Source organism: Schistocerca nitens, chromosome 1 (assembly GCF_023898315.1).
Source record: "Schistocerca nitens isolate TAMUIC-IGC-003100 chromosome 1, iqSchNite1.1, whole genome shotgun sequence".
NCBI classification, from domain to species: Eukaryota; Metazoa; Arthropoda; class Insecta; order Orthoptera; family Acrididae; genus Schistocerca; species Schistocerca nitens.
The window spans coordinates 447,449,243-447,461,338 of NC_064614.1; positions in this window are offsets into that span (position 1 = coordinate 447,449,243).

A 12,096-nucleotide genomic window follows, 5' to 3' on the forward strand; every position below is an offset into this window, starting at 1 on the left:
TTTTAGTTTCCAGTAGCTACTAAATCAAAATGTATGTGACTTTTAACTGGTTTTAGATAATACTTCGGTTTAAACATATTTCGCTTACGGATTATTGATGTGTAGTAGAACAGTAATGTAAGAGAAAGACTATTAAATACACTAATGAGAAATTTCTTCCCATAGCAACACTTTTAAATTGAAACAGGTTATTTGTTTTAGGTACACGACTATGTTATAACTTGGAAAATTTTTTTTCACATTTCGGAAAACCTTACTTTTCCGGAATATTTTTTGCAATTTCAGGTAACGACTACATCCCTCAAAACTTGTGTGCTATCATTTCAAAATGGAATAAGAAAATACATTAAACTTCTATTACACGGCCGGCTAGAGCCGGAAGTCTGAACAGTGTCCAAGGTACAACGCTCTTTTCTACTGGATCGCTAATACTGCTAATACTGAATATTATACGCTGTCCTTTCTTTTATTAGGTTGGTGAATAAGTTCGTAGGGTTTCTGTTTTGCATGTTGGTACTATGGTTGCTATGGGTTAATGTATTATCAGTTTTAATTTTTTATTTTAACTTCACTGTTGCTATTTGAGATTAAATATTGTCATTTTGTCATTTGGAGATAGTGAGTGCAACTCTGGAAGCTAGAAAATGGAGTGTCAAGAGAATAAATCAGAACATTTGCGACATATTCTTCTGTTTGAGTTCAGTAGAGGGGTGACAGCAGCGGAGAAAGCCAGAAACATTTGCGCTGCGAATGAGGATAATGCTATTGAACGGAACACGCCAAGAAAATGTTTTCTCGTTTTAAGGAGGATCGTTTTGACAGTAGTGACTCTCCACGTTCAGGAACACCTTGGGGTTTGATGAAGAATATTTAAACGCATTAATCCATAATGATCCACATCAGTGTACTCGAGAATTGGCAAATGCGATGGGCTGTGATGATTCTACTGTAGTGCGACACATGCATGCAATGGTGAAGGTTCAAATGTCGGATGTATGGTGACCGCATGCTCTAAGCCTAAATCACGAAAATTAGTGCATTAACACACTGTATATGCGTCTCTGTTCGCTCGTCATCACTTGGCTGGTAAACGACACCGACCATTCCTATCCTGTAGCGTTACTGATGACGAGAAGTGGTGTGGATAAGAAGGATAAGAAATGATGGTTGAGCACAAAATAAGCAGCAACTTCTGGAACAAAGTCTTACGCGCAAAACATCGCATATATTTCATTTCTATTATTATTATAATCAGAGGCATCTGGAATACGTTAAATCTGTTTGTAGCGGTTGTGTGTGTGTGTGTGTGTAGGGGGGGGGGGGGGGGGGGCGTTAAAAGATGAAAGACTGTAACCCTCGCAGCATGCTGGTTTCTTGGCTGTGGAGCTATGTTTCAGGATTGTGTAGCTTTCTTCTGGTGATGTTTCGGTAGAAGCAACACCACCCGTTTGTTATAACTAATGTTCCTTTTACTTGATAGTTTAAACATTTTGCTTTCGATAAAAGCCGTTGTAGCCCCTAACAACAACTTGTGGACTATAATGTCACACTTTTCTTCTCCCCAGTCACCCTGTGAACAACAATCTGTCCCGCACATTGGCTCCACTGTAGCTTTTCACTCAATCCGACTTCTGCAGCATGTCTGTGCACTGCGCACACCATTTCGCGCGTAGACTTCTTCTGTTGGCTCATTCAGAAATTGCCTGCTTCTGGATCTTAATATTTTAACACATGGGCTGATCTTCGATACTGCAGGAGCCATGACAACAATGGACACGCTAAAGATTTGAAATAAGGTTTCTAAATTTCAGCTAAGCAGTCAAATTTAAACATTTCTGCAAGTTTAAGCTATTGAAAATTATTCATATCTCAAAGCATCCTAGATCTGTCCGGCTTATTAGTCGATTACACGTTCCGCCTCCTTTGACGTGCTGGAGCAAAGAGCATGATGCCGCCCTTTCAAAGTAGAGAACGTTTCAAAAGGAAGGGAGAGACGAAAGCTTTCTTTAGGAAACGGCAGGGCTTAGTTTTCACGGACGTGCAGCTGCCCGTGGCCTACTGACCACGGAACTGGATGCATAAGAAGAAGAGCGACAATACTCGAGACTGCCGGAGAATCGCGATAATTCATCAGTTTCCATATTACTCATTGGAAGTGCGAGAGTTGTCCAGAAAGTAAGTTCCGATCGGTCGCGAAATGGAAAGCACTGGAAAAATCCTGTAAAGCTTTGCACAGATGTGTTGGGCAGAGTCTCTAGTATGCCCGTCAATCGTGTCGCCTCGCTCTTTTCAGTTTTGAGTGAACAGTGAGCACCTAGAGATGCGCAGGGAATAGCGTCTCCCGCCAAATATGAGAGCCTGGTTAGAAATTTCGCCTGTGTCATGCAGCCCTCATAACACAACTGTCGAGCAGTTCCTTCTTCATGCCAATTCTCGGCCGCACACCGCAGGGGCAATGAAGACGCTCCTCCAGCGTTTCTGATGAGAAGTGTGTGGTCATCCACAATACAGTCCATAATTGGCTCCCCCTGAGTCTCATCTCTGCTCACAAGAACCGCTGGCTGTGAAGACAAAATTTTTCCACAGACAACAAGCTGCAGATCAGTGCAGATAACTGGCTGAAAGCACAGGCGGCTGCTTTCTATGACGAGGATATTGGAAAGTTGATATAACACTACGACAAAACTCGAAGTTGGGGCGGCGACTATGTAGATAAGTAGGTGTAAGGTGTACTTAACTGTTGCTAACAAAACGTTTCTGGTTTTCACTCTGGTTTCCATTTCGTGACTGATGGAAACTTACTTTCTGGACAACCCTGGTACAAGAGGTGCAATTCAGGTGACAAATACATTTATATGAGCAAAATAATTACTTCGGAGGAGCTATGACATAGCAGCAAAGGTTAGCTGTTAAAACAATTATTACAAGGGAAATGTCAGGAAACAAACAAGATGGAAAAGCTGCAATATGACTGTTGTGAAGTCAGACGAAGATTAATCTGACATTGATATAATACCAGCAAAATTTGCAGCTGTTAAACAGATAATACCAGCATAAAAATAATCATCAACGTGTTTGCAATCAGCAAATGAAGTACATCAAACAACCTATGATTTACATAGCGGTAGGACAAATTCTGTCATCTACTTGCTCACTATTGTAAAGATTTGGACTTTCTACATCTGCGTTTGAAATATAGTTGATACTCGATCAGTACTCAAGCAAAGAAATTCCGTATGGCGGTGTTAAAAATTGGTAGTAGTGTGACAACATACGACTACAAACGATAACTGACAACCGTGTGTGGTAACTGCAGAACATAAAGAGAAGACATTCTGTAGGAAGACGTGGACTATCCTTGTTAGCTGTGCAAGAAATTAAGTTACGTATGAAACGTCGTCATTGGGCAAATCCTGTTGAGATTATCACATCACATAGCAATAATGAAATCGAATCTAGTCACCGCCAGAAAACCGTTCATGGTTTCACTAAATTAATTTATGGAATTTCCAGGATGACTGCTTCTACAAGACAATGGCGGATTCATTCCCTTACCTTTATTCAATCGGGTCTTGTGTTCCGACTATAATGACCTCGATGTCGATGGGACGCTACATCCAGTCTTGTTGTAGAAAGAATAATTCGTTTGTAAAGTTTGTCATTAACAAATATGCTGCAAAAACTAAATATTTCGTAGTATGCGCTGCAGACTTACATAGTTGTACCATGAAAGAAACAAAATTACTGGAAAGAAAACAGAAGATTCTACTGACTGAGCTAAAGAACAGAAATAGCTTTTCCGTTGACATCTTAGATAACTACATAACTAAAACCAACTCTTGCATTAGAAAGTCAAATCCTCCGAGAATAGCCGAGCTCTGAGGGTAAGCGACGAAGCTATAGAATACAAATTTAACCAACTTCCAGAATTTTCTGCTTGAATGTTTTCGTACCGTCCTATTTCTACACTCGTAAGTCGAGTGGTCAGGAGTACATAACGAAATAACAACTTAATTAAACTAACTCTATGTAAATATGTGGATGGTCTGACTCTTTATATCCTCGTGCTGATTGAAAGCTCTTCATCCTATTCTGTTCCCTTCCGTTTGGCAGCAGCCGAGCGTCCCGTATCTGCTGACTTTCGTTGCCCACCTAATTATTTATTCATCTCTCCTATTCCGAGTCCTTTTCAATGCCTTCAACACGCTGCAAATGTCGGTCGGTCGGTGTACAGTTGGGAGTGCATTAAGTCACAGTTAAGTGAATTCGAAATTGTACAAATTGTTGGTGCCCGAATGGTGGGTGCGTCCGTAACCAAGAGAACTGTAGCGTTCGGTGTTTCAAGGGGTACGATATCGAAGATATATACTACGTGCAGGAAAAGCAGAGAAACATCAACCGCTAAGTCATAACGCGGCCGGAATTGAGTGTTGAGTTATCATTACAGAGAGTCATTGAGGAAATGACTGTGACGAAAAATAAAAGGACCACAGGTATAAAAGTCACTGCTGAATGTCGCACTCGCGAAACCAGTGAGCACAAAAACAACACTAAGGGGATTCGATAAACAAGGAATTGCAGGGAGAGCTGCAATGTCAAAGGTACGTATCAGTTATGTTAATGGTCATAGCAGTTAACCGTGCTGCCGAAACCATAAAACCGGGACAACTGAGCAACAGAAGATAATCATCTGGTCAGATGAGTCTCGCTTCCCACTGTTTCCAACTTCTGGCTGAGTTTAAATCCCAACAGTGAAACATGGCAGTGGTTCGTTAGCAACCTTATTCTGTGAGGTCGCACTACTGTTAAGGATGATGAGATCATTTTGGCTGTTCAGATCCACCCCATGATACAGTGTTTTTTTCCCAAAGATGATGCCGTGTTCCAAGAGGACAGGGCCAGTTCGCATCGTCAGACACTGGTTTTGTAAACTTGAGGACGAATTGTCGCTTCTCCCCTGGCTATCACAGTCAACAGATCTCAATATTATTGAGCCATTGTGGTCCATTTTGAAGAAAAGTGTGCTTAATCGCTATCCATGGCCATCATTGTAATCTGAACTTGCCACTATTTTGCAGGAAGCATCTTGTAACACTTCCTCTAAAACCGAGCAGGAACGGTTTTTATCCATTCCGAGACGACTGGAAGGCGTTTTGGTTGTCAGCTGCTTCCCTACACCGTATTAGGCAAAGGTAATGTGTCCTGTGGTTTGTGTCTCCATATTTTTGTCCAATCTCTGCATGTAGTTACGCAGTCAGGAATTAACCTAATTTTATTGAATGTGATAGTGGGTGTTTCTTGGCATTTGTCCTAACTTTTATTACGTTTGCGTTGAGGTTACTGCTCTTTCCAGGAAGATGGCCGGATACCTGTTCATTTCCATACCTCTATACAAAACATTGGTGTTCCACGTAATTTTTTTCTTGGAGTTTTGGTCACTGGAAGCTCTCATTACAGTAGCGATTGAACTCTCTTGCTTGTTGCCACCCCGGACTTATTATGATGTTGTTACGTTCATGCCACGCTTCTGTTATTTTCTTTTGTAAAGATATTTTCTAGCTGAAATCAGCTACCAATGACCATCATCTAGAGACAGCAGTAATAGTGGTGCATGGCAGTATTCAATATAAACTAGTAAGATATCAACCATGGAAATGTTTTCGATTCAACAGTTTATTACTTCGTGTTCCATTATTGGAGTCCACTGTTGCTCAATAAGAAATGACATAATGAAGAAGTATCAAGAGGAATTTCGTTCCCCAAACTGTATTTCGATGAGTAAAACCACGAGGAGAGAGCATATCAGCGATAAACAGATAAACAAACTATGGAATCGTCATAGAATGTCTAGCGCGTGCGGGTTTTAATGCAGCAGAATATATATCTAGAAACATACAGTCTGAGTTGCCTGAGCATCTCTGTGTCACTTTCCCGCCTACTTATCGGACTTGATGTGGTATCGATAGCTACGATGCCACGGCGTAGGTACAAATTCGTAGGTTGGCACTACGACACCGACACCGACGACAGCGCCCTCTAGCCGGCACTGTGGAGCTCTACGAGCGCCGCTCCAGATTCAGCCCATTTGATTCCGAGTAGGCGACCAAGCAACGTTGTGTCTATTTAATAGTGGGCGAGCCACGACAGATTTTGCTTTTGTAACTTCTAGCCGATGTTACATTTGATTGATGTACAGCTTCGCACCTACGTGCTCATCTGTACGCAAAGTTAAGTAATATCAGTTGTATATGTTCATACACATGTAAAAGAGCTTCACCGTATACGCAGTACCCAGGCATTTCGCCTTTTCCTGCTCCTACTCACTTCCTACATTCGGTCTACCCTTCAGCTTACAGGAGCAGACCCAAGCAACGCCTTCCAGGCGGGATACAAAACTTGAGCGGAACAAACTTCTCTTCTTTCGATCTTCTCCATTTCCCCTGTCTTTTCTATCTGATATGGATCACAGACTGAACAGCAATATTCAAGTATCGGACGAAGGAGGATTTTGTACGCTACTTCCTTCCTGCGCGTAGTATCAGAAGTCTGGATGTGCCAGGGAAGCTAGAAACCCTTTAAATGAAAATGCAAATGCTCACTCTAAATATAGTGAAGGTGTATGAAGGAAGCTAAGGATTTATGCTGAGACTAATGTATGGTAATATCAGCAGCAAAGTTGTGTAACGAGTATAGGATTCGTCATGAATAGGATGGTAGGGCAGAGAGTGAATTACTGTAGGTATTTCAGTGATAGGATTATTCTCGCCAGAATCTACAACAAACCTACACTAACAACAATAGTCCTCTACACATGCCAACGTTATAAACAGAAGATGAACCGATAGAAGAAGTATATGAGGATACTGAACCTGTAATTCATTACGGAAATGGAGATTAAAATCTAGTAGTCATATTGGATTGAAACGCTGTTAACTGGGAAAAGGAATAGAAGACCGAGTTTCGGGAGACTGCGGTCTTAGTATCAGGAATAAAATAGGACAAAGACTAACTGAATTCTGCAGCACATTCTGGCAGTAATAGTTAATACAAGACGGGAAAATCACAAGAGGAAGTATACTTGGAAAAGCCCTGGCAACAGGGGAAAATTCCAGTTGGATTATATCATGGTGACAGGTATAAACTCACATCACAATTTAGCAGTGATGAACAATAGACGGGTGGCCACTGTTGCCAAGCGTTTCTAGGCGCTTCAGTCCGGAAGGGCGCGACTGTAACGGTCGCAGGCTCGAATCCTGCCTCGGGCATGCATGTGTGTGATGTCCTTAAGTTAGTTAGGTTTAAGTAGTTCTAAGTATTAGAGGACTGATGACCTCAGATGTTAAGTCCCACAGTGCTCAGAGCCATTTGAACCATTTTTGAACAATAGACGGAAGTGTAAGTGAATCATCAGAAAGGTGAGTTTGAAGTTCTCCGAGGCTTTAGATACTGTAATAGTGTATACCACAAAATTCAACTCAGTACAAGAGGAATGGACACAGAAGTTACATGGCCAAAAATAGGCGACAGAATGGTAATTGAGAAGAAATCTTACGTAGCAGAAAAAATGCTTCGAATGATCGACGAGAAAAAAGATGTATAAAAGTCGTTTTGTAAAGGACAGGAATGCAGCAATACAATTAATTTAGGCGCGAGGGGTAGCCGCGCCGTCTTGGGTGACTTGCCGCGGTTCGCGGCATAAGTGTGTGTTTGTGTGTGTGTGTGTGTGTGTGTGTGTGTGTGTGTGTGTGTGTGTGTGTGTGTGTTGTCCTTAGCGTAAGTTAGTTTACGTTAGATTAAGTGGAGTGTAAGACTAGGGACCGATGATCTCAATAGTTCGGTCCCATAGGAACCTACCACAAATTTCCAATTAAATTAGCAATGGAATAAACAGGAAATGGTGGGAAGCCAAGGCGAAATAGCTACAGGAAAAATACGAAGAAATCAAAAACAAATGGTTTTCGGAGGGACTGATTCAACATATGGAAAAGTCAAAACAACAGCTGATGAAGTTGAAAGCAAAGGCGTCAACATTAAGAATGCAAGCTGAATTGTACTGGCAAACGCTGAGGAGAGAGCAAATAAGAAAGAGTAGACTGAAGGCCTCTTTACATGGACGACTACTTGTCTGACGACGTGATAGAACATGAAATGAAAGTCGATATGGAAGACACAGGGCACCCGGTCTTACATCTACGTCTACAGCTACACTCCGCAGGCCACTTACGGTGTGTGGTGCAGGGTACTTCCGGTACTACTGCCTGATTCCGCCTTGCCTGATCCACTCGCGAATGGCGTTTGGAGAGAATGACTGTAGGTTAAACTCCATATTAGCTCCAATTTCTCGAATTTCTTCGTTGTGGTGATTTCGCGAGACGTATGTGGGAGGAAGTAATGTGTTGCCCGACTCTTCGTGGAATGTAATCTCTCGGAGTTTCAATAGAAAGCCTCTCCATGATGCACAGTGCCTCTTTTGAAACGTCTGCCACTGGATTCGTTGAGCATCTCCGAAAGCTCTCGCGCAGACTAAACGATCTCGTGACGAAACGCGCGGCTGTGAGTTGGGTCTTGTCTGTCCTTTTTATTAATCTAACATGATAATAGTCTCAAACTGAGGAACGATGGATGAAAATAACTTCTGGGTATTGTGGTGTAGTGGACCCACGGTCTGTTGCGGCTGGTTACTGAGTTCCTGCACTTCGTTTGGTTTCATGCCCCAATTAGCTTTTTATATGTTTTGTACTGAAAATAGTGTGCAACAGTTCCATTCACAACGGTACTCGCCGTGTGTCTTCTTTGGAAACAGACTTGTTCCATTCATTCACAATGACTGATGTTGAAAAACACAACTGCCGACTTTACTCACAAACCTCAAGCAAACACACAGTACTGCTCGGTTCTGTCTCGAGCTTGTTTTTTTAAAGGCCAAGTTAGTCGTACGTTAAAAGTGGTACACAGCAGTATGGATAGGCTTACTGATGAAAAGCCTGTCGATATGTACCTCGTGTGTAGCTTCACTAAATGCAGTGGAAGAGCACACGTGGATGCTATGTGAACTGTTCGGTCAGCGACAGGACCTACAGCACACGATTTATGCACCCGAATATTTCTGCATTAGTCTGTGTTGTGTGTTGTATGATTTGACTGTTGGATATTATAGGCTTTTTCGATGTGGTGAAGGTATTTTCACAGAAACAAGTGTGACTGCAGTTACGAACTGAATAAATTTTAGTTATGTTATTACTCAGTAACGAGCCGCCGAAGACTCTGTGTCCCTTGTACCAAAACACTCAGATGGTATTCCTTAACAACCACTGACAGTTTGTCGATGTTCTGGTTCACCCAGTATATTGGAAATCAGTTACAATCGTTCCGCTCGCCATTATGCCAGTAGTCTCATACATGTTTTGCATATGAATTATGAAACAACAGATAAAGATTTCAGAGACCTAGGCGAGCAGATTTATTGACGATATGGTATAATATAACTTCATAAGATTCAGAATAATATAAATGCATGCGACCGACGACCTAAATTTTTTCTTGGATCCGAAGCTTCACAAGAAAACAATCCAACACGTTTCTAAAGACATTTGCAGACACATGCATGTATAGTAAAGAAGTATGGTGTCATGCAGGATTAAGACTGTGGTAATCGCCACTGTATGCGTACGTTAAACTGGCAATAAATGAGTACTTTACACTTAAACTGGAGTGGTGATCAGGAACTTTGCAAGAATTAATCAAGCAACAAACGTGAGAATTCAGTACGTTGGCTCCCCAACAAAAACTGGTCGTCAGAGTCTGGACGCGTTAGGCGGAAGTTTACCGGAACGCATAACATGTCGTTTGGCGCATATCGCTTGAAGATTTTGTTCTGGCGACGTCACACCCCCTGATTATTCCTTACGATGATAGTCAAGAAAGAGAGAAGGCATGGCCCAATAGTTGACCAAGAATCACGCTTTTGACAAGCTACGAACAGAAAGCATCCACTTCTGGAAACCATGATAAATAGTTTGCACTATTAATGAGCGCACTTCATTGAAGTGGTCAGTGCAAGACTGAAGGACAACGTTTCAAGTAAATACTTATTTACTTTATTTTTCGTGTCCAGTCAAGAACATTTACATCTTCTTCCAAACCTCTATTGCTCTAATAGCCTTGTCATTGCATAAAAACATATCCTCAGCTGTGCCAACAGACTCCATCCTTGTTCATCAATTACACAATTGTCTGCGTGTCTCCACATTCACACTGGTCGTCTTCAGAGAGCAGCCCCTCTTAAACATGTTTATTTTTTACGACTCTTATTGTTAGTCTGTTCAGTGCTCTCCGTGTACTGTGCTGTAGTTTTTTCCTTAACGAGCTTTCCTCTTTGGCATGCAGGTTTGTATCTCGCAGAGAGCCCAATCATCAAGATATGTGGCGGGTCTCAGGTCAGTCTTCTAGCGGCACTGTATTTTTTTTAGCTCTCCTCCTTGATTTAAGACGAGCTGGGACTGTTTCGCGGTTGTACTTTAAGTGCCGTGGGTCAGATTGATGGTTTTTGCTTTCTATTTCGCTGGATACTTTGCATCTGATATCTGGCACTGCTATAATCGCAGGTGGATATACACTAATTGCCATTAAAATTGCTACACCACGAAGATGACCTGCTACAGACGCGAAATTTAAGCGACAGGAAGAAGATGTAGTGATATGCAAATGATAAGCTTTTCAGAGCATTCACACAAGGTTGGCGCCAGTGGCGACACCCACAACGCGCTGGCATGAGGGAAGCTTCCAACCGATTTCTCATACACAAACAGCAGTTGACCGGCGTTGCCTAGTGAAACGTTGTCGTGATGCCTCGTGTAAGGAAGAGAAATGCGTACCATCACGTTTCCGACTTTGATAAAGGTCGAATTGTAGCCTATCGCAATTGCGGTTTATCGTATCGCGACATTGCTGCCCGCGTTGCTCGAGATCCAATGACTGTTAGCAGAATATGGAATCGATGGGTTCAGGAGGGTAATACGGAACGCCGTGCTGGATCCCAACGGCCTCGTGTCTCTAGCAGTCGAGATGACAGGCATCTTATCTGCATGGCTGTAACGGATCGTGCAGCCACGTCTCGTTCCCTGAGTCAACAGATGGGGACGTTTCCAAGACAACAACCATCTGCACGAACAGTTCGACGACGTTTGCAGCAGCATAGACTATCAGCTCGGAGACCATGTCTGCGGCTACCCTCGACGCTGCATCACAGACAGAAGCGCCTGCGATGGTGTACTCAACGACGAACCTGGGTGCACGAATGGCAAAACGTCACTTTTTCGGATGAATCCAGGTTCTGTTTACAGCATCATGATGGTCGCATCTGTGTTTGGTGACATCGCGGTGAACGCACATTGGAAGCGTGTATTCGTCATCGCCATATTGGTGTATCACCGGACGTAATGGTATGGGATGGCATTGGTTAAACGTGTCGGTCACCTCTTGTTCGCATTGACGGCACTTTGAGCAGTGGACGTTACATTTCAGATGTGTTACGACCCGTGGCTCTACCCTTCATCCGGTCCCTGCGAAACCCTACGTTTCAGCAGGATAATGCACGACCGCATGTTGCAGGTCCTGTACGGGCCTTTCTGGATACAGAAAATGTTCTACGTCTACATCTACATCAATATTCCGCAAGCCACCTGACGGTGTGTGGCGGAGGGTACCTTGAGTACCTCTATCGGTTCTCCCTTCTATTCCAGTCTCGTTTCCGCAAGCCACCTGACGGTGTGTGGCGGAGGGTACCTTGAGTACCTCTATCGGTTCTCCCTTCTATTCCAGTCTCGTATTGTTCGTGGAAAGAAGGATTGTCGGTATGCTTCTGTGTGGGCTCTAATCTCTCTGAGTTTATCCTCATGGTCTCTTCGCGAGATATACGTAGGAGGGAGCAATATACTGCTTGACTCTTCGATGAAGGTATGTTCTCGAAACTTTAACAAAAGCCCGTACCGAGCTACTGAGCGTCTCTCCTGCAGAGTCTTCCACTGGAGTTTATCTATCATCTCCGTAAAGCTTTCGCGATTACTAAATGATCCTGTAACGAAGCGCCCTGCTCTC